Consider the following 23419-nt stretch of genomic DNA (forward strand, 5'->3'; position numbering starts at 1 on the left):
TTCTCTCTCTGGTCCCTTGCTTATTCCACTCTCTCTTCTGAGACATTGTTCCAGCCCCCAACCTTAGCTCAAGCAACTACATGGTCTGTTTCCACAGATGTGGAAGCCAGGAGCAAAGCCCCAACTGTGTGGGCCACCTGGGTATCTTTCCATTTACACCTCCTGTGCAACTCCCTCTGAAGCAAGTTATCTAAGGGATGAGGCCCATGTGATGTCATCGTGGCTTAGTGGAAAGAGCCTGGGCTTGGGAGTCAGAGGTTGTGGCTTCTAATCCTGGCTCCACCACTTATCAGCTGTGTGACTTTGGACAGGTCACTTAACTTCTCTGTGCCTCAGTTACCTCATCTGTAAAATGGGGATTAAGACTGTGAGCCCCTTGTGGGACAACCTGATTACCTTGTATCTAACCCACCACTTAGAACAGTGCTTGGCACATAATAAGTGCTTAACAAATGCCATCATTATTATTATTATTATTATTATTATCATTTCATAGAAAGAGGGCAGTTCACCCTGCTTCTGGTGAATGTGGGTTATGTCAGTTATGCTAGATTAGTATCCTCCCTTTCTGAGGCATATGCCAAAGAAGAAAAAATGACTTCGCTTTGCAGCCTCTAGTCACCCGGTATGGGGAAGGTGTTCTGAGTAGCACGTACAGGAAGTCAGGGAAAACAGAACTATAGGAAGTGGCTTATGGTCGGCGCAGATAAGATTTTGGTTAGGAGAACTTCCCATGAATAAATGCTGTTAGATTATCATTAGCTTTCTTGGAGCTCTTATAAAGGGTTCCCCAGCTTGGAGGCAAGGGAATGCAGCCACGATTTCTGGAAGCCCCAGCTAACCTTGGGTCACTGCTATACTTTGAAGTATAAAAATGAACACCTGATTTCACTACAGCTGCCATTCTACACTTTCTGGTTCCCAATAAAGGACAATTCCTCCATCCATTCAGTTCTCAAAGTGGAAAAGCAGATGGGAAATACCACGAAGACCTCTCTACCCTGGCAGTGTCCATTTTTATTGCTTGTGCTGTAGTTTGGGGACATAAAGATCCACTAGCTGTTTGAAAGTGTCTCCTTAGTTTTCAGCCATGCTCATCCTAGGAGATCGGTGAAGCGGATAGAAGGAGTGCATGGAGAGAGGGGGGGAAAAACTGATGAGAGACAGTGGAGAAGTACCAAAGACAAAGAGGAAGAAGAGGAGAAGATAAAGCCTCCAGACCTTCCTTGTTCCTAATGTATTTCCAGGGATGGATAGAGAAGGGTGGGGAACACAATGTTGCTTTAGCTTTGGTCTGGAGAAATATTGAGCCAAGGTGTGCCATTGGAACAAAGTCAACAATGGCAATTATGACCACTATCTGATTGATGAGTTTGACACAGATACCAATTTATTTTCCCAGCCAGGATATCTCTTCTTTGGTCTTATATTCTACTAGAAGTCACAACCTTGGCTGATTTTCCATGCATCCACTACAAAATGGGGTAAATAGAATCTTTGAGATGCCAAAAAGAGAGGAGAAAGAGCTTGGTCCAGGACTCACCTACTGCACTACAGGTATTTGCCTGATATTTTCCAGGATATTTTAAGACTTTTGAAGTGAAATAGGAAACGTCCATCACATTCAAGGCCATTTTTCCTGGAAAGTCATTTTTCCCTTCTGGTGCTGGGCCATTTTTTTAAAATTGCCATGCTATCTCCATTTTGGTTAACTACCAAAGGGCAATGTTTGTGTTAAACTATATCATGCAAGGTGTCTAACCTCAATTACCTGTGCCAGCAAAGGATTTGCTTTAAATGCTCCAGCTCCAACATTTGAGATTCAAATACCCATTTGGCGGGGTGAGGGGAAGAGGATGGGCCTCATTTTATCCGATTGATTTTATGGAACAACCATAAACAATGGGTCTTTGGGCACTTCAACTGTCACAGCACACCAAATCACTTTCCTTTCATTGTGCCTAATTTTATTCAGTTTTTATGCCAAAATCAGATTAAGGGGACTGATGGGGCTCCTGAGAATAGATTCATAGGGGATCTGGATAAACCTTATTCAATCAGTAGTATTTACTGAGTACATACTGTGTGCAGAGCACTGTATACTAAACACTTGGGAGAGTACCATGGAAGAAGACAACAACCCTGTCCTCGAGGAGCTTATAACTATGATTTTGTTTCCTACTCCATTCAGAGCTCCATTTAGATATTGTTGGGGGTGAGAGGAGGCTAGGGAAGGAATATAAATGGGTGTGGGAATGATGCCTCCCCAGGCATCATTGGGGTGGAGTAGGGCTGCATGGAGTATGAAGGAGGGCTGTAATCATACAGACTGAGGCTTCTCCTCCAATAGAGCCCTGGGATCCAATAAATGGCAACTGCCTCTCCCAAACCACCCTGCCCCTTCCCTGGATGCCACTGTCAGGTGAAGACCTGTCCCAAAGAAGCAGGCTGGGAAAAAATAATAATAATAATAACATTGGTATATATTAAGTGCTTACTCTGTTCCAGGCACTGTACTAAGCGCTGGGGTGGATAGAAGCAAATCAGGTTGGACACAGTCCCTGTCCCACAACGGGCTCACAGTCTTAATCCCCATTGTACAGATAAGGTAACTGAGGCACAGAGAAGTGAAGTGACTTGCCCAAGGTCACACAGCAGACAGGTGGCAGGATTAGAACCCATGACCTGCTGACTCCCAGGTACATGTTCTATCCACTAGGCCATGCTGCTCCTTTAGAGTGTTGGCAGACTTATGATGGTTTGACTAGAGCTGTGAGAAACCTGGAAATTCTCCCTTTGGCAGTAATGTACTTCACCTTTTTATTGTTGTTGTTCTTCTGCTGTTTTTGCTGTATGAATCCAGTGGATTGTGGGGGGTTTTTTCCTGTGTGTCTTTCATCATTTCCTCTGCTTGTAGACTGGGCCAGAGACCCTGCCTGATTCAGTGTCCTTATATCTTTCCCTAGCACCGAGAGCTTGGTGCAGAGTATTCACTCAAAAATGTATTACTACTACTAATAATAAGTATTATTATAATAGCAACTTTTCCTGCCTCTCCAGATGAAAGGCAATCAGGGGACCAGTCCAAAAAACAAATGTACAATTTGAGGGATATTTAAGTCTTACCCAGAAGAAAGAAGAATAAGAAAAACTGAAGTGAAAAAGCCAATCCATTTTTATCCCTTTAAAACAAAGATTTTCTTGTCCAAAATAAATGCAACTCCTTCCGTTTCACGGGGGAAAAGGTTGTCCAAGGACCAGTGAAAATTCAAGGACTATTTATGTTGATTGAAAAATTGGCTCTCTGGCCACAACCTTGGCTTCTAAGTACCAAGAATAATGCTGGGTATATATTTCTATCTATGACTACCTATCTGAATTCACCTTCTATACCTTCCACAACAGCAATTCAGGATCCCAAATCCCCAAAAGAAGAAAGGACCAAATTAATTGCACTTCCTTCAAGGAAGGGCAATATAGCCTGCTGTTTACTACCCGGTGTGGCCTAGTGAAAAGAGCACAGGCCTGGAAGCCAGAGGACCTGGGTTCTAATCCCAGCCCTGCCACTCCCCTGCTGTGTGACCTTGGGTGAGTCACAACTTCTTTGTGCCTCAGTTACCTCATCCTGTAAAATGGGGATTGAATCCCTTTTCCTCCAATTTAGACTTTGAACCCCATGTGGGACAGGGACTGCATCCAACTTGATTACCTTTTATCTACCCAGCACATAGAATAGTGCTTGACACATAGTAAGTGTTTAACAAAGAATTATTATATTATTATTATCAATTATTATTACCCTGATCCAAGTTATACGATCTATCTATAGGATATATCTCCTTTACTGCACCTGGTTCACTGTGGGACCTAAGGGCCCAAGAAAAGACTCTTAATCTCTTTATGTTGTCGGTTGAAAACTATAATGTAGGATTATGAGAAAAAGGCCAAAACAAACTTCACCAGGTCCAACAAACAGCACACTGTGAGCCCCATGTGGGATAAGGACTGTGTCTGACTTGATTAACTTAAGTATTATCAGGTATTATCTACCCCAGTGCTTAGAACACTGCTTAACACATAGTAAGTGCTTAACAGATACTGTTAAAATGATTGTATAATACGGTTAGAATTTTCAACATTCTCCATCCATAGGTAAACATTCATCATCAGTGGCATCATCGTTGAATACAATGGACAAATTGTGAGCCCCACGAGTGCCAGGAATTGGGTCTAATTCCAGCTGCTCTGGACACCGTAAATACTTAATATTATTACTACTATAACACACGCGCACACTTTTCTCACAGAAATGATATGAAATGGGGTAGACCCTTAGGCACCTTAGAAACAAAGTCTATACAACTAAAAAACATTATTATCTTAGGATGTATTGGGGGGGGGGGGCTGCCTGGAATAAAGCACAGGAACAGGGGATGCGAAAAACATGACAAGTACTCAATAAACGTCAATTTCAACAACAGGAGCACACACACAAAAAAGGAAGTGGTGGTAGGATATTTTTAAGAAGTCATGCTGCCCTGGCCACCACTGCTGGGTTTATTCTGAGAGGCAAAGTGTTATAACATGTTTTACCAAAGGACTTTATCAAAGCTTATTCATTTGTAAGATTTAACTGTTTTTAAAGTAATCTCTCTTATATGCTGTTCTTCTGCTCAGAGTGTGTTTCTTGCCTTCAGCTACCGAACTGCCCGCTTCTGAAATTGTCCTAACCCCAAACATATATTCAAAGTTTCCTAGCTCTAGCCTCTAGAACCAATATTATTGAAATAAATCATGCCACTCCTTCACCTCCCCTCCCAGTCTGAGACCCACAGACCAACAGCTCTGGGAATTATTTTTGTTTGGGGCGACGGGTGGGGGGGAAATGAGCAATGATTTCAGGATCATGAAACATAAAGCTCGACTGACCTCCAGAGATTTCCATTCAACTGGGACTGCCAGAGATCCCTGTTGTACTTTGGCTTCTGTGCAAGACTTCCTAAATAAACCTTGGTTAAATTTAGTTCAAAATGCCAATTCTGCCTTCGGGGGATCAATACACTGTGAATGTCTAGCATTGACGGTGCTGTCTGTCTGTGGCTTGGAAGGAAAAGGAAATTAATTGCCAGGCCAGTCCAAGAAGATTTTAAGATTTTAATTTTATATGGAAAACAGACACAAATTAGATTTTTTTTCCTGTCTCCTCGTCCCAGATTTTCTTAGATATGGAACGCATCACTCTGCTCCTATTGCCATCCCAAATGTTCAAGTCCAGTAAAAAGGAAAATATTCCTAGGCCCTCACTGTCTCCACAGTGACAAATGCCTTCCCTTCCTTTTCTCTGTGTAACGGATATGTGGAACCCTAGGTGGGATCACAGCAGGGAGTCATGAATGACATATGAAATGAAAAAATCCAAGCCCAGAGGTATGCATGGTTTCTGCTCATTTGGCCTTTTTACTGTGTGTTCTACAGTATGTCAGCCATCAGTACTTAGCTCAAGCATGGCCAGAGATGTCCAAGATCAGAGACCAAAGAAGACTGGGAAACATGACCCATATGGAAAAACACCTACCTCACCTCATGAGTAATTTCCATATGCTCCATACAGTTATAGATACACATATACAGAAATCTATATGAATCCATTACGTGTTCACTTTTGGCTGTTAATTTACTTTTCACCGTCTCTCTCCCATCCAGCATGCTTTCCTCATGGCAGGTGTTTTTCAAGCTTTTGCATTTTCTTAAGAGTATCACTGTGAGTCCCATGTGGGACAGGGACTATGTCCAACCTGATTTGCTTGTATCTACCCCAGCACTTAGTATGGTGCCTAGCAATAGTAAGCGCTTAACAAATAAAATATCAGTAATAATTTTCAGAGCACTGAACATTTTTTGCAGAGAACCATCAATAGCCATATATAAACTTGGAGGGAGCAGGTGGGGATTTTCCTTTCGTAAGCATCAGGTGAGGTTGTCCCGATTATTAGGAGAGCCATAAATAGGCAGTGAAAACCTAGTTGCCTGTCTCCCTCCCCGCTCATATCTTGACAGCAATAGGGACCTCTTTATGTGAGAGAGATAGGGAACGGAAGTGCCCGGGGGTGAAAATAAAGTGACTGGATTTTTCTCCCTCATCCTCTCCCCCTGGTGTCCAGGACCTGGGCTAAACCAAATGACGCAATGATTCCACCAGAGGCCACAACTATCATCGGTGGAAAAGTTCTTCTGTACTTGGCAAACAAAGACAGAATGGCTTGAAGCTGCTGGAGGAAACAACTTCTCTCATATATAAATAAACCCTTGAGAGTAAAAGGAAGCCCAGGACTCAGTCAAGTTTCACCTTATCTAAAATTACAGTCAAGACCTTTCCTGCCTCTTTCAGTTTAGCAGGCACTCTGCCCAGTCACCTTGGGCCCACAAATACTATACTGTATCTTCATCTTTGTTTCCTCGAAGGAGATCGTTTTTCCAAATAAAATCAAAGTTCAATAATAAAGAGAGGATGACAAGCCTCAGGCAGGCCTTCCCCTGCTATCCTTTGTCAGGCTCTCAAAAGGGGAAAATCTGTAGCATTCAACATGGTTTGATCCAAGATGACTCTAATTAAATATCTTCCATTTTTCCAAAACCTAGGTCCATGCCAGCAATGCCACTCGATCTAAGCACTTATGGGAAAAGCATTTTCATTTCTATAACCACCTCTCTCCCTTCCTCCTTCCCTCTAAATTGGAACTGAGTAGAGATCTTTTGATCTATATATCAAAATGCCTTTCCCCTCCACCACCCCAATTACTTGTATTATTCAAATCCCAGTTTTGCAGTCTATGGGATGCTGCCCCCCTGAAACCGACTCCACAGCTGACCAAAGCCTTTTTAACACCATAGCAGGCATGACTGAAGCCCCCTCACTTCCCCTGTTATGGAGATGTTTTACCTCTCCAACTCCGGAATCATCCACTTCTATTAATCAGCCTTGAAGGGGAAGTTGATTTCAACGGCACCATCTTTGTATTGGATGGAGAATGCAGTGGCATGAAATCTCCCTTTTGTGAGAGATTTTTGAATTTAACAGCTGCACTTCATTTTCAGTGCTAATCCAGTTATCTCGGTAGTAATCCCCAGGGACCCCCTAAAACAGTAGGAATTATTTAGTGCACCCTGCCATGAACAAATTTACTCAGATATTTCTGAAGAACTGACCTGTTTTTGACCCAAACCTTTATATTATTTACATGCCTGGTGTGAGATGCAACATTTCACTCTTTCATCCTGAAATCCATATGTGCATATAATCACACTCAGACTTTCTAAAGGGACCCCCAGATCCAATCTAAATGCCTTGAATTTACCTGTTGTTTTTCTTTTATACATATAAATAGCTGCATTTCCATTCTCTCTTTGTTTCTCATTTTCATTTTGTTCTAATATCTGCATGTAAATGTCTGAAAATAGCATCTGTAATTGAGGATTATGAAGTATAGCCAGGTCCTGACAGCCTGCTAAGGAAGATGGATTATCCTCATTTTTCTGTAAATTTTGTCAATTTTGGAATTCATAAGCTATCAACACTGATCAAAATGTGACTGCACAGCTGTGTCAAAAAAAAAAAAAAAAAGAAAGGAGCAATGACGACGCAGCTCCCTTGTTCTCTGAGAAGATTGGATCAGCTCCCTCCTCCTCCCTCCCCCACACCACCCGTCCCACTCATCTCCCACCTCAGCAAGCAGCATACTGTATAGGAACCATTCCTGGTGACTTCTGGTATTTGCCCCCAGATAAATAAAATAAATAAATAAATAAATAAATAAATAAATAAATAAATAAATAAATAAATAAATTGAAAAGATGCAAATTCTCTGGTGCCCTGATTCAAATCACAAAGTGTAATTTATAGCATGTTCTTTCCTCTTTATTTATCCCTAAGTAGTAAACACGATTTCCATTCAGGGGGTTTGTTATGTTCCACTCCTACCAGACAATCACAGCACACTTGAGGCAATTGTTTAGCCTCTTCCTCTCAATTTTCCCATTACTGGGAGTAAGTACTGTTGGGACTCTTTAATAGCCCGACTGCAGCCCATATCAATAACAGATGAGGTTTAATCGTCCAACACAAAAATTATTTAGGCTCAGTAAGGACATTCAATGTCATTTGCATAATGGCATTTCTATCCCGCGCACCTAACCCATCGTGCATAAACAAGGCTCTGGGACCATAAATAATAATAAATCATGACGTCCCAGCTCCTCTTGCTGTAATAGGAGGCACTCTTTGTAGAAATTATTTCAGCAGGAAATGGGCAGTGTAATTTTAAAGACATGTGGCACACCACAGCTCAGTAAATCTCACACACACACACACACAAACACACACACCACCACCACCACCATCCTGTGCTAAAATCAAAATCTCACAAAACCACACTAAAGAATAAAGAATATTAGCACTTGTAGCTGAAATGGCTCATTTTCTTTCTAAAAACAGTAAGCAAATTATAGGACCCATTTACACCTGGGTGAATATTCCAGGCTTATCGGGTGAAAACGGTAAATGCTCAGATTGCGGGTTCAGTAAAATTCAATACAGGAGCCAGGGAAGGAAGCTGCCCCCACTCAGATTTTGTTTTTATGGTGAGGTTTGAATGACTTTAAAGGGAAGGGAAAATGGTTGGGAGCAGGAGACAGGATGCAAGGGGCTGAGAAAAGTGGAGAGGAAAATACAAGGAATGAATACAATGGGATGACCCAAAGCAACAGCACTACATAGGACAAATCTATAAGGAAGAAGAGCACATAAAAAAAAACCCAGGAAATTGTATTTTTCCATAAATAGAAATGTGTTGGCTGATACTTTGAATAATAATGGATGGACTACTCACTGAGAAGTTCTGGTTTGATCAGCATATTTTCAGACTCGGAAAAGTTTGGAGGAAAATGATTACTATTTTGCTGGTTTGGGTCTATTCTGAGTGCTTCTAGCATTTTACACATTTTACAGTTTAAAGTTCAATCTTCACAATCCCCCTGCAAGATAGGAATGTTGTCATCAATGAATTATATAAGAAGCCCCAACTCCTTTTCTAAGAAACAGCATGGCTTAGTGGCAAGAGCACTGGTTTGGGAGTCAGAGGACATGGATTCTAATCCCAGCTCCACCACTTGTCTGCTGTGTGACCCTGGGTAAGCCACTTCACTTCTCTGTGCCTCAGTTCCCTCATCTATAGAATGGGGATTGAGACTGTGAGCTCCATGTGGCACAGGGACTGTGTCCAACCTGATTTGCTTGCATCCACCCCAGCGCTTAGTACAGTGCCTAGCACATTAGTAAGTGCTTAATACCACTATCATTATTATTATTATTACTACAGATACTGAACTCCAAGGGGGGAGAAAGTAATACCTAGTCTGGTTGAGGAAAGAATAATAGGGGCAGATTATCAGTCTGCAGATTGCCATTGCAATGATAATACTTTATATCTGCCGAGAACTTTTCTCTCTGGGCTCCCTAAAGGCAGAGTTAGGTGGTTTGCCAGTTGGCACCCTGGACTGGGAATTGAACAGAAGGGATTTTAGTCCTAGCTCAGACATGGACTTGCTCTGTGACCTTACTTCTATGGCTGTCTCCCCTGTTGGGGTGTAACTCATGGGCAGGGGATATGTCGCTCGCATTGCCCTTTTTTGTCCCACTTATGTGTGTATCCGTAGTTTATTTATATTAATGTCTATCTCCCCTTCTAGACTGTAAGCTTGTTGTGGGCAGGGTATGTGTCTGTTCAGTCTATATTGTACACTCCCAAGCGTTTAGTTCAGTGCTTTGCACACAGTAAGCACCTGAAAAATACAATTGAATGAATGAACAGACTTGTTTTATTCTTCCCAAACACTTAGTACAGTGCAGGGCATCCAGTGGGCATTCAATGAGTGCTACTGCTACTGCTACCTAACCTCTCATTTGCTGCAGTTTTTCCAACTGTAAAATAGTCATAGGTGATGAATAGTGCTGAATAAAAAAATGATGAGAGCATACAGTTAAGCAGATTTCCAAAGCGGAAATTGTGCTCTGCTCCTATCATGGAAAAGGGGCCACTTGAAGAGTCAAAGGATTAAAAGAGAAGCAGCGTGGCTGAGTGGCAAGAGCATGGGCTTGGGAGTCAGAGGTCGTGGGTTATAATCCCAACTCCGACACCTGTCTGCTGTGTGACCTTGGGCAAGTCACTTCTTTGTGCCTCAGTTACCTCATCTGTAAAATGGGGACTGAAACTGTGAGCCCCATGTAGGATGACCTGATTACCTTGTAAGCGCTTAACAAATACTATAATTACTAGTAGTAGTAGTATCATTAATAATAAACAAAAATAGATATAATTGGCAGAGCATCTGAAAAACCTCAAAATTCCCTACCAAACAACGGAGGTAGAAATCTCTTCCAAATTCCTAAAGGAAGACTCATAGTGAAAACATCAGCGTTTCCACTAAACCAATACCTTGAATCCCTGCAAAGACCAAATCAATGCCAACCGGAATCTTTCTAGTCTAAAGTATTAACCCTCACCTTTCAGGGTCAGTCTAGAAAAATCTGCTTCTGCCTCGTTCTGGAACATTCTCCCAAGGGAAAATCCAGCAAATATCCAGGGGCCCCCAGACTAGGCCTCAGTTTTCCAACTACTGGCCCCCAAGTGAAGTCATATAGGAATCCCTAGATGTCTTGCCAGATAGAGCTATTTGGACCGTGCCCAGCAACTCCCTTCTTCCAGAAACATTTTCCAATCGTGGTTTTTCCTGACACAGTTATCTTTCTTGGTCTCCCTTGCTGGCTCCTCCTCTGCCTCCCACCCTCTAACAGTGTTGATCTCTAAGGGCTCTGTTCTAGGTCCCCTTCTTTTCCCAATTCACACCCAATCCCTTAAGGACCTCATCCACTCCCACAGCTTCAACGATCACCTCTATCCAAATGACTCTCAAATCTACCCCCCTAGTCCTGATCCCTCTCCTTCTCCGCAATCTCACATTTCCTCCTGCCTCCAGGATGTTCTACGTGAGTGTCCTGCCAGCGCCTCCAGCTCAATATGTGAGAAACTGAATTTCTCATCTTCCTTTCATCTAACTTCCCCATCAGTTGACAACATCACCATCCTCTGTCTCTCAAGATCATAACTTTGGCATTATCATCAACATCAATGGCATTTATTGAGTGCTTACTATGTGTAGAGCACTGTACAAAGTGTTTGGGAGAGTAAAATAGAATGGAGTTAGTTAACACGTTCCCTGCCCACAACAGCATTATTCTTCACTCCTCTTTCTCATCCCCATATTCAGTCTGTCACCAAAATCTGTTTGTCCTTCCTCTACAACATCTCCAGAATCCACCACTTCCTCGCCATCCAAACTGCCACCTCACTGGTCCAAGCATTAGAGAAGCAGAGTTGCTCAATGGAAAGAGCATGGGCTTGGGAGTCAGAGGTCATGGGTTCAAATCCCGGCTCTGCCACTTGTCAGCTGCGTGACTTTGAGCACGTCACAACTTCTCTGTGCCTCAGTTACCTCATCTGTAAAATGGGGATTAAGACTGCGAGCCCCATGTGGGACAACCTGATCACCTTGTATCTTCCCTAGCACTTAGAACAGTGCTTTGCACATAGTAAGCGCTTAACAAATGCCATTATTTATTTTTTTGTCATAACCCAATTTGACTACTGCATCAGCTTCCTCGCAAACCTCCCTACCTCCAGCTTCTCCCTCTCCATTCCACACTTCACTCTACTACCCAGATCATTTTTCTGAAAAGGCATTCGACATATGTCTCTCTGTACTCTGTACCCTTCAGTGATTTCCCATTCCCCTTCACAGAAAGCAAAAACGACTCCCATCAGCTTTAAAGCACTCCATCACCTTTAGCCCTTCTTAACCACTCTCTTCCCTTATTACGCCACAGCTCATACTTTTCCTTACTCCAATCCAACCTACTCACTATTCTACGTTCTCATCTCTCCCACCACTGACCTCTTGTTCATGATCTCCCCGTCTGTATCCACTAGCCCTTAGCTCTCCCCATCTTCAAACCCCTTCTGCAGTTTTATCTTCACCAGGAAATAATAATAATAATAATAATAATAATCATGCTGGTATTTGTTAAGCATTTACTATGTGCAAAGCACTGTTCACACACGTGCCCATGCACTCACATTTAGAAATCCAGTCTTTCATTGCTATATTCCAACAGACCACCTCTTTATCCATCCTCTAAGCCCTACTAAAATCACATCCCCTCCAAGAGCCCTTTCCCAATTAAGCCCTCACTTCCGCATCATGTCTGCACTTGGGTCCACCCCTCCCCCTGCCCCAGAGTGCTTATGTACATATCCAGCTGTAATTTATTTTTATGTCTGTCTCTCCTTTTAGTTTGGGGAGGCAGCGTGGTGAGGTGGAAGAGCCATGGGCCTGAAAGCTGGAGGTCCCGGGTTTGAGTCCCAGCTCTGACACCCGATCGCTGTGTGGCTTTGGGCAAGTTGCTTAACCTTCCCATGCCTCAGTTTCCCCATTTGTAAACTGGGGGTAATAATACCTGAACCCTACCACACAGGGGTGTTGAGAGGAGTAAATAAATAAATAATTAATGTAAAGCACTTTGGTAATAAAAGCACCATCCAGAAACACAGGTATTATCATGAGAAGCAGTGTGGCTTAGTGGCAAGAGCCCAGGCTTGGGAGTCACAGGTCATGGGTTCTAATCCTGGCTCTGCCATTTATCAGCTGTGTGACTTTGAGCAAGTCACATAACTTCTCTGTGCCTCAGTTACCTCATCTGTAAAATGGGGATTAAGACTGTGAGCCCCACATGGGACAACCTGATTGTCTTGTATCTACCCCAGCATTTAGAACAGTGCTTGGCACATAGTAAGTGCTTAACAAATACCATTATTATTATTAAGCTCCTTGTGCCCAGGGAACGTGTCTATCAACTCCATTGTACTGCATCAATCAATAGTATTTATTGAGCAATTACTGTGTGCAGAACACTGTACTAAATGCTTGGGAGAGTGCAATATAACAGACTCATTCCCTGCTCACAATGAACTTACAGTCTAGAGGGCCTTGGTTTTCTCTAGAGCTTTTATTGCCAAAGCACTCTCACATTAAGTAGTTCATTTCAGCCCTCACAACAACCTTGTGAGGTAGGGCAAGAAGGCAGGTATTATTATCCCCATTTTACAGATGGGGAAACTGATATACAGAGAAGTTAAGTGACTTGCCCACAGTCACACCACAGGTTAGTGGCACAGCTTGGACTTGAACCCAGGTCCTCTGTCTTCTGGACTGGTGCTCTGCCATGTCACCATAATGCTTCATACAGTGTTCTGCACACAATAAGCACTCAGTAAATATCATTGATTTATTGATTGCTACGGCATGCTGGGGCTCAGCCTCAGGACCTGTCCTGCAGCCCTGAAACCTCTAAAGTTCTAAATTTCGCCCAAAAGAGAACACAGCAACCACAAACCATCCTCTCAGGGAATTATCAAACAAAGGTAATCTCACTTCACCCAAGTCCGAGTCCCTCCATCCAAAAGGGAAAATGCACTTGAGTCAGGGAAGTAAAAGAGTGTCTAGTGTCAAATCCCTCCCTCCCCTCCAAGATCTGATGCCAGGTAGAGATCGGGAAAAGTTCAGCCATTCAGTACCCCAGCACTTCTCTCAGAACACCTTTCCTGCTTCACTTGCGTCCCTAGTGCCACCCTCATTAATTTTTCCCAGTCTTCACCCAATCAAAATGCTCACCAACTTCAGTGGATGTTTCACACCAAAAGGACTTAAAGAGGCAGGCTTCCAGAAAAGTACGAACTTCCATCTGTCCCAGATGACAGGGGTCACAACTGTCAGTCTGAGAGTGATTTGATGGATTATCCCAGAAAGAGTTTTCCAGAAGTAGGTATCACACAGTCTGTAGGTCAAAAATCATTTTACTCTTTGGCTAGTTTCTCTGACGCATCAGGTTGATGTTGCCAAGAGGTTAGTTCCCACAGAGAAGCAGTAAGGACCGTAGCAGGCGGCGGAATGTTGTATTCTTGTAAGTGAAATGAAAAGCACTGTTGATGTGTGTTTGCAATTCCCCATCGGGACTCTACTACCCCTGAAATTAAGAATGGCAACAGAAAAGAAATTGGCTGCCTGGGACACAGACACACACTGAGGTTTCCATGCCGCTGTCTTTCCCTTCTGGGACAAGAGCTGAACAGGATCTCAGCCAATCTCAGGTACAGCGCCTTTTTGGGAAACGTACCTCAATCAGTACTAGGGGAAAGGGACCCAACAATTTTTAAAACTTCAGCTCTAGGACCTAGGTTCTAATCCCAGCTCTGCCACGTGTCTGCTGTGTGACCTTGGTCAAGTCATTAAACTTATCTGGGCCTCAGTTACCTCAACTGTAAAATGGGGGTTAAGATTGTGAGCCTTATGTGGGACAGGGACTGTGTCCAACCCGATTAGCTTATATCTACCCCTGTGCTTATTACAGTGCCTGGCACAAAGTAAGCACTTAACAAATACAATTAAAAGAAACTTCTCTGATTTCATACTAGACTAGCCCAAGTGTCTTTATAAAGAGTCTCATCGGGCACAGGAATTGAGTTGATATTCTGATGTACTTGGAAAGGTTCCCCCAGTCTCTATGTACAGGATAACAGCTGATCTCATGAGCCCAGTATTTTTCCATTTCTACAAGCTGAGCATTGTCCTGAGGCATTACAGAATGCAAGCAGTTTTCATATGACTTCCAAGAAAAGATGGTAGAGTTAGATTGCTTCTAAAATGTACCATGGAGAACCTGTTTGCCTACAGAGTTGGCCTACCTATGTGTTCAGCATTTACCTACACGTGACAATCTACATGCATCACTATCTCAGTGTAGGTCCTGAACATCAGAACTGACTTCCTTTTCTAAAAATACATCATTCTTGCTTCCGGTTTCGCCATTAGTACCTATTTTCCTTTAGGAACTCTGCGCAAAACACCAGGTTCTATGCTTAATTTTAATGGAAGCACTTTTTAAAAAAAAATCCTGGAATGATAGTGTTTGTGAGTTAAACTGGATACTTTGTCGAAACTATTCCCTGACTTTGGTAAGTGGCTACACCTGAGACTTTGACCTCGAGAGGTCATCTAATCCATTCCCCCTGCCTTCAGACAAAAGCTAGTTTTCTACACTGTAATGGAGGGTAAAAAAAACTTTCTCTTTTTATGACAGGAAGAGTCAGGACAAACTGATATTTGCAAGTAAAGGCTATTTTTGCTCCTAAACTTAGCCCTTATAAACTTATTTATACCTCCTACAATCCATGAATATGTCTCAATAATTATAATAATGACAGTATTTGTTAAGCACTTACCATGTACCAGGTACTGTATTAAGCACTGGGGTGGATACAAGCAAATCAGGTTGGACACAGTCCCCATCCAACATGGGGCTCACAGTCTCAATCCCCATTTTACAGATGAGGTAACTGAGGCACAGAGAAGCGAAGTAACTTGCCCAAGATCACACAGCAGACAGGTGTGTGTGTGTGGGGGGGATTAGAACCCATAACCTTCTGACTCCCAGGCCAGTGCTCTATCCACTGTGCCATGCTGCTTCTCCTTTATTTATTTATTTTGACCACTCTAGTTGTAAACATGCTATCTCACCGGTTTGAATGCAAGCTCCTTGTGGGCAAGAAACATATCACTTGGACATTCTACACTTCCCAAGTGCCCAGGACAATATACTACTTAATAAATATTACTACTACTACTGAACTCCCACCTCTGACCCCGGAAAGCCCACTTGTCAACCCACCACTCTCCTCTCCCAAAAGTCCAACCATCACTGACAAAATTCCAGTTAGATTTTTTTTTATTTTCAGCACTGCACTTTAGTGGTTTGTTTTGTTTTTTTCCAGTCTTCACTATAACTGCTTCAGTCATTTTCTGCCATTTTCTGGTTCTGGCAAGGTCTTCGGATTTTTGCTCCTGATCGGTCTGGAAATGTACTAGTTGACAACTTCAACATAGAAATGCTAATAGCTTTGGCTCAGTGCTCTTCCACCTCAATCCATCATTAGTCTGTCTGTGCTCTGAGAACTGCTTTGAACTCCCTCCCTCAACCAATCAATTTATTGGGTGTTTATTGTAAGCCTGTAAGCTCGTTGTGGGCAGGGAATGTGTCTCCCAAGCACTTAGTACAGTGCTCTGCACACAGTACGTGCTCAAAAAATACAATAGACTGACTGACTGTTGTACACTCCTAAGTGCTTTGTACAGTGCTCTGCATATATTAAGCACTCAATAAATACCACTGATTGAAAATACCACGGAAAAACAACATGGCCCAGTGGATAGAACCCAGGCTTGGGAGTCAGAAGGACCTGGGATCTAATGCTGTCTCTGCCACTTGTCTGCTGTATGACCTTGGGCAAGTCACTTAACCTCTCTGGTCTTAGTTACCTCATCTATAAAATGGGGGTTAAGACTGTGAGCCCGACATGGGCTTGTTCTACCCCAGAGCTTAGAACAGTGTCTGGCCCATAGTAAGTGGTTAACAAAGACCATGTGTAAAAACAAACAAAAAAAAAGGTTGTACTAAGGGCTTGGGAGAATACAATATAATACAGTTGGTAGAAATGCTTCCTACCCACTCACAGGGAAGTGCCAGGGTGGGAAGGCAAGTGGGGAGAGAAGAGGTGATATCTTGAAATCATTTCTGCCCATCATATTGCTCACATCAGTGCTCATGAGGTGGTTCAGAGAGTACCAGCGGGTACCAGGATCCACAAACATTAATCCAATCTACATAGCAAAACCCCACTCAGGGTCATAACTGGAGAGTTTCCAGTACTCTACCAGTCTCGGCTACGAGAGGGAGAGTCAGGCAGAGGCCTGCTCATTCCATTCCTAGCTTGGCCAGTGGCTAGCGAGTGGAAGGCAATCTGCTACAAGTCAAAACTCACCCAAGCTGGGCAGGAGCAGCATGGGAGAGAGTCGAGGGCAGAGACTCAAGTTCATGGCATGGAAGGAGGCAATAGTAAACCACTTCTGGATTTTAACCAAGAAAACTCTATGGATACACTACCACAATATCAGATCGAGAGTGGGGTGCTCTGGGAGAGATGTGTCCTTGGTGTCGCTATGGGTCGAAAACGACTCGATGGCATTAGATAAAACAAGACATAGCAAAACCCCCATTAGATTAAAAACAGCTAATGTTAAGTTTTTCCCACGCAGTCAGTCAAAAGAAAAAATGATTTACTACTGGAAAATTTCTCTAGAAAAAAATATACCTGTCCTGTGTTGCCAAGGTTCCAATGTCACCATTCCCATACTACAATCAATCAATCAAATCGTATTTATTGAGTGCTTACTGAGTGCAGAGCACTGTACTAAGTGCTTGGGAAGTACAATCCCTTTTTTCTAGTGCATCTTTTTATCATAGAGGCAGCAACATTATTACACTTCTAACGTCCACACTTGTCCTTTCCGATTCTTCTATGACCCTTGCCAAAATAACTTTTGATGTAACATCAAAAGATGTTACATCTTTTCTAGCTCACCCAACTTGTTCCCAATCAGGCCTAAATTCACAGGTCTCATCTTGGTCTTTTCTGTTCTTCTGCTTCCCTGGTTTTTGGGGTATTTTTATGGTATTTGTTAATGCTTCCTATGTGCTAGGCACTGTTTTAAGTGCTGGAATAAATACAAGGTAATTGGGTTGTACACTGTCCATGTCATACATGGGACTTTTGACATTTCTTCCCACCATTCCACCTTCTGCCCAAAGGTTCCCTTAACTGTTGCCCAACATATGCCTTTTTTGTCTTCCATAGCTTACTCATTTATCCATAGATTATTTTTGCCACCTCATGCACCTGGAATGACTTCCTTTAATTTAACTCTTCTCCTTTGTTCATTTCCTTCTCAGAATTCACCTAAACAATAGGCATTCTGACACTTGCTACCTACTTCATGAGATGCAGATAATGGAGCTAAAAATGTGACTCTCAGAACCATCTTGGAGGAACCTCAAGATATGGGTTTCAAGATCCCCGTGTGGGACAGGGACTGTGTCCAACCCAAGTTGCTTGTATCCACCACAGAGCTTAGCACAGTGCCTGGCACATAGCAAGTGCTTAACAAATACCACAATTGTTATCATTATTATTATTAAGAAGACCACTGAGGAACATGCATGAGAAGCATAGAGAAGCAGCGTGGCTTAGTGGGAAAAGCCTGGGTTTAGGAGTCAGAGGTCGTGGGTTCTAATCCCGCTCTGCCATTTATCAGCTGTGTCACCTTGGGCAAGTCACTTAACTTCTCTGTGCCTCAGTTACCTCATCTGTAAAATGGGGATTAAGACCGTGAGCCCCACGTGGAACAACCTGATAACCTTGTATCTACCCTAACGCTTAGAACAGTGCTTGGGACATAGTAAGCACTTAACAAATACCATCATCATCACGCTTCATTTTGCTGCACTTCTGCAACATTTTCTGTTTGCCTCTCACCAGAAAACCCCTCTTAAAATCTAAAAGCATGGTTTCAGGATGTCCACAATTTTCACTTTAATGTTGGGAATATGCTTTAAAATGCCCTTCCTTTGGATGAAATTGCCTTATAAATGTGGAAAATGCCTGCAAAGTGAGCTTGAAAAGAATAGCAATTTCAAAGCCAGAGTCGAAATTCTCTTCCGAACTATTCAAGACAAAGGAGTAACCGCCAAGTATGTTCTATCCATCAATGGCATTTACTGAGTGCTTACTATTTGCAGAGCACTGTACTAAGTGCTTAGAAGAGTGTGATACAATAGAATTAGTGGACATGTTCCCTGCCCGTAGTGAGCCTACAGTTTAGAGGGGGAGACAGACATTAATATGAATGAATAAGTAATTTATTATATATAATTTAAGGATATGCACAAGTGCTGTGCAGTTGGTGGTGGGGGGGGTGAATATCAAATGCCCAAAGGTCACAGATCCAAGTGCATAGATAATGCAGAAGGGAGAGCAAGCTGGGGAAAAGAGGGTTTAGTCGGGAAAGGCCTCTTGGAGGAGATGTGACCTTAATAATGCTTTGAAGGTGGAGAGAGTGGTGGTCTAGAGTATATGGAGGGAGAGGGAGCTCCAGGCTAGTTCTGCTGTGTGACCTTGGACAAGTCACTTAACCTCTCTGGTCTAAGTTATCTCATCTGTAAAATGGGGATTAAGACTGTGAGCCCCACGTGAGACAGGGACTGTGTCCAACCAACATAGGCAGATTTACCCAAAAGATGAGACCAAAAAACAGTACTCCTCGCTGTTTTCAGTATGAAAATGTAGAGACATGCAAGGACTTTCCATTTAAATTAGCTGGCCCTGCATTATCACCGCGGTCCATTAAACAAGTCAACAGCCAAGTTTATTTGCTTATAGATTTTTTTTTCCCCTTCTGCTCTAGGGTTAACATGGACAGTGGGAAGTAGGTCAATATTACTATTACCCAAACATATAGTGAATAATGTTATCATTCCACTTATTGTAATCTGTATATGCAGTCAGGTTCAGAAAGTTTGGTCTTTTTTCTTAAAGGAGGAGCTGATCATGATACGCACACATGCACACATGGCACATTCACCTTCCCACTCACAGACTGCATGACCTGTCAAAGGATCAAAAAGAGTTGACGCAATTAATATTTACAAGCTTAATAGGGTAAAATCCCAAGTGCTTAGTACAGTATTTAGTAAGGGCTCAATAAATACGATTGATTGAAAATACCTAGTTGATCCACAACAGGTAGAAAGACTCTTTCCCTGCCCTCCTGGGGAACCTAGTCTAAAAGAGACTAGACATAAATATTGTATGCAAGAATAACTCGCCCATCACGTTCTGTCACTGACTCATCTGTCGGAAGGGTAGCCAGGAAGGACCAACAAACATCTGAACAATCTCGGTCCTCAAAGTTAGATGATGATCAGGAGCTCTTTGCTCCTGAGCGGCCGGACACTACATCTGCCTCATATACTATTCTGTCGAGAAACTGAAAATGTTTAAGAGGTCTGTAAATCATGACTCTGTCAGATTGTGCACAGAACCTCCTGTTAGCTTTGACTTTGGGAAGCGAGTGATCTAGCTGCCAGATATGCAAATTCTGCTTGGTAAAGAATCTACCATCAGATCCAAAAACCTCGCTTCCAATTTGTGAATCCGCTTAGTGCTGCTTGGATCAGTTCCATCTCAAGCCTTTTTCTGAACAAAATCATGAGGCTCCTGTAGTAAATTACCAACACCAATGCCCTGAACCCGTACCAAGCCTAGGCATTTTATACTGTGCCCTGACCCTGTTTATATAACTCTCCTCTCTGTCCTCTCTCTTTCCTCATGACTGGACAGCAACATCAATCGATGGCATTTACTGAGTACCAACTGGGGGAGAGCAATGTACTAAGTGCTTGGAAGAGTACAACAGAGGTAAACGGCATGGTTCCTCACCTCAAGGAGTGTATAACAGACTAGGGGGAGATATATAGACATAAATGATTTGCAAAAAGTCAAACAAGAACAAAGATCTATATTTAGTTGTGAAAGTATGGAAAGTGAATAAACACTTGAATAGATGAGTAGTGTATTCAAATTAATGTATACCACCAATCTATATACCTATTGATGGATGAGTATCTATAAGCAATAAAGGTGGCTGTTAGGTTGATGTGATTTGGGGTGGTAAGAATTAACTGGGGAAGAACTTCATACTTTTTGTGCTATCAGTTCTGACAGTGACACACACATGCACGCCCATCTCTAACAACTTGTGCATACTCCCTCATCTAGTACGTGTGGAGATACCAGCATCATGTCCTCAGTACATTCTAATCATCAAATAACTGAAAAGTTCAGGCTCCCTTTTTTATAATATTTGTTAAGCACTTACAAATACTACAAATATTAAGCACTTACAAATATTTGCCAGGCACTGGGCAAAGCACTGAGATAGATACAAGCTAATTAAGTTGGACACAGTCCCTGTCCCACATGGGGCTCCCAGTCTTCACCCCCATTTTACAGATGAGGTGACTGAGGCCCAGAGAAGTTAAGTGACTTGCCCAAGGTCACACAGCAGACAAGTAGCAGAGCTGGGATTAGAACCCAGATCTGTGTGCTTTCCACCAGGCAATGCTCCTCCTTTAATAATAACAGTAATGATAGTATTTGTTAAGCGCTTACTATGTGCCAAGCACTGTTCTAAGTGCTGGGGTAGATGCAAGGCCATCAGGTTGTCCCACGTGGGGCTCACAGTCTTCATCTCCATTTTACAGATGAGGTAACTGAGGCACAGAGACGTTAAATGGCTTGCCCAAAGTCACACAGCTGACAAGTGGCGGAGCTGGGATTTGAACCCATGACCTCTGATTCCAAAGCCCGTGCTCTTTCCACTAAGCCATGCTGCTTCCCATAAGGCTTAATAAAACCTCTCAAGCCAAATGAAAACTTTAGAAAGCAAATGGCCTTACAAAAACAGAACAGGACATCACCACAAAGCTGGCCAAAGCACAGATCGATCCTTTGAAATCAATCATAGAAAACCAAGAATAGAAGAGAGCTCAAGGTCAACTCATCTTATCCTCAGGCTAAATGTTTTCAAACCACCTGACACCAACAGGACTTCTTCACTGGGATTAACTCAATGGATGCAAAGAAAGACAAGGATAAGATCCAAAAGCATATCATCTGTACGTCTCATTCCACAGGAGGTGGCTATTGGCTTAACAGGCTTCCCCAATAGACCATTTTATTAGAGTATTTGGGTGCGGGGGAGGTCTCCACAGATGTGTGCATTGTGTATGTCTGTGAGTCTTTGGGTATATGCCGATTTAAGCCTTACCTACTCCCTCTATTGGTCTGTCACTTTCTCTGATTGCCTCTTTAAGGCTGTAGGGCAGCTGAATTGACAGGACATGCTCTGTGTTTTGGTTAAATTTACAGCTGAATACCCTCCTCACTCTGCATATTCTCCTATGTCTGATTAACTGAAATTTGTTAACCAGAGTGCAGATTATGTAAAAAAAAAATTCTACTTTGGAGCCAACTTCCTTTGGCAGCAGTAAAAGGAAAGGGAGGAAATCAGAGAGTAAATATAGGTTATGAAGTACCATGAACGCTGAATTATATGTGCAGAACTGCCTTCCAGTTTGAAGGCAGTGAGACTGTACGCATGAGAAGGAGTGCCACATCGATAGTCCCTTAAACATTCCCATGAAAGTACATTCTGAATTACTCATTCATTCTTTCAATCATATTTACTGAGCACTTATCGTGTGCAGAGCACTGTACTAAGCACTTGGGAGAGTACAACAACAGATAGACACATTCACATTCCCTGCCCACAACAAGTTTACAGTTCAGAGGCGGGGAGAGAGACATTAATATAAATAAATGAATTACAGATATGTACATAAGTGCTGTGGGGATGGGATGGGGGCTGAACAATGGGAGCAAGTCAGGGCAACACAGAAGGGAGTGGGAGAAGAGGAAAGGGGGGCTTAGACAGGCGAGGTCAAGTGAAGTTGCATTGTTCAGGACTTGCCCACTATTTTCAAACTTGCAGAAAACAAGGTAGTGAGAAATGGCATTAATATGGATCAAAATAATGGATGAAAATTGAAAATAATGAATGAAAATAATATATCCTAACTGTATTCATTTAATCCAAACAAGAATAAAGTATAGCACAAAGGAAGGATGGTGAGGTTTTAGCAACAGACAGATCCTTTTTCATACTCAAAAAAGATAAAGTTTTACATTTGGCACCTTCTTCTTTCATCATTCATTCAATCATATTTATTGAGGGCTTACTGCATGCAGAGCACTGTACTAAGCTCTTGGGAAAGTACAGTATAATAGAGTCGGTAGAAACGAATCCAGCCAACATGGGGCAACACAAACAATAAAATAATGATGATGATAATAATAATAATAATAACTGTGGTATTTGTTAAGTGCTTATTTTGTGCCAGGCACTGTACTAAATGCTGGGACGGATACAAGCAAATCGGATTGGTCATAGTCCCTGTCCCATGTGGGGCTCACAGTCTCAATCCCTATTTTACGGATGAGGTAACTGCAGCATAGAGAAGTGAAGTGACTTGTCCAAGGTCACACAGCGGACAAATGGCAGAGCCGGGATTAGAACCCACAACCTTCTACCAGGCCCATGCTCTATCCACTAAGCCACACTGCTTCTCGATAGTCTAGTTTTCCTAACGGCGCTGTCCATTAACCCCCCTAAAGATATACAATTTTCTTCATAATTTGGGATTATTTCTAAGAAAGAGAAGGCAGCTTATTGGATACCCTTTCTACCAAATAGGAGAAGTAATAGAAGCAACACTATGTTTCATCCTTCCTAGTTAGTG

General features: G+C 42.5%; 1 protein-coding gene and 1 non-coding gene across 3 annotated transcripts in view; one reads left to right on the forward strand and one right to left on the reverse strand.

Annotated features, from left to right (window-relative positions):
- PAX5 (paired box 5) overlaps positions 1 to 23419 on the reverse strand; it is a 262740-nt gene that overhangs the window by 139529 nt on the left and 99792 nt on the right. The gene's annotated exons all lie outside the window — the stretch shown is intronic.
- LOC119948265 lies at positions 16838 to 16975 on the forward strand. Its single transcript, XR_005456672.1, has one exon. It is a non-coding gene; the product is annotated as a small nucleolar RNA SNORA7 (small nucleolar RNA).

Source organism: Tachyglossus aculeatus, chromosome X4 (genome assembly GCF_015852505.1).
Source record: "Tachyglossus aculeatus isolate mTacAcu1 chromosome X4, mTacAcu1.pri, whole genome shotgun sequence".
Lineage (NCBI taxonomy): Eukaryota > Metazoa > Chordata > Mammalia > Monotremata > Tachyglossidae > Tachyglossus > Tachyglossus aculeatus.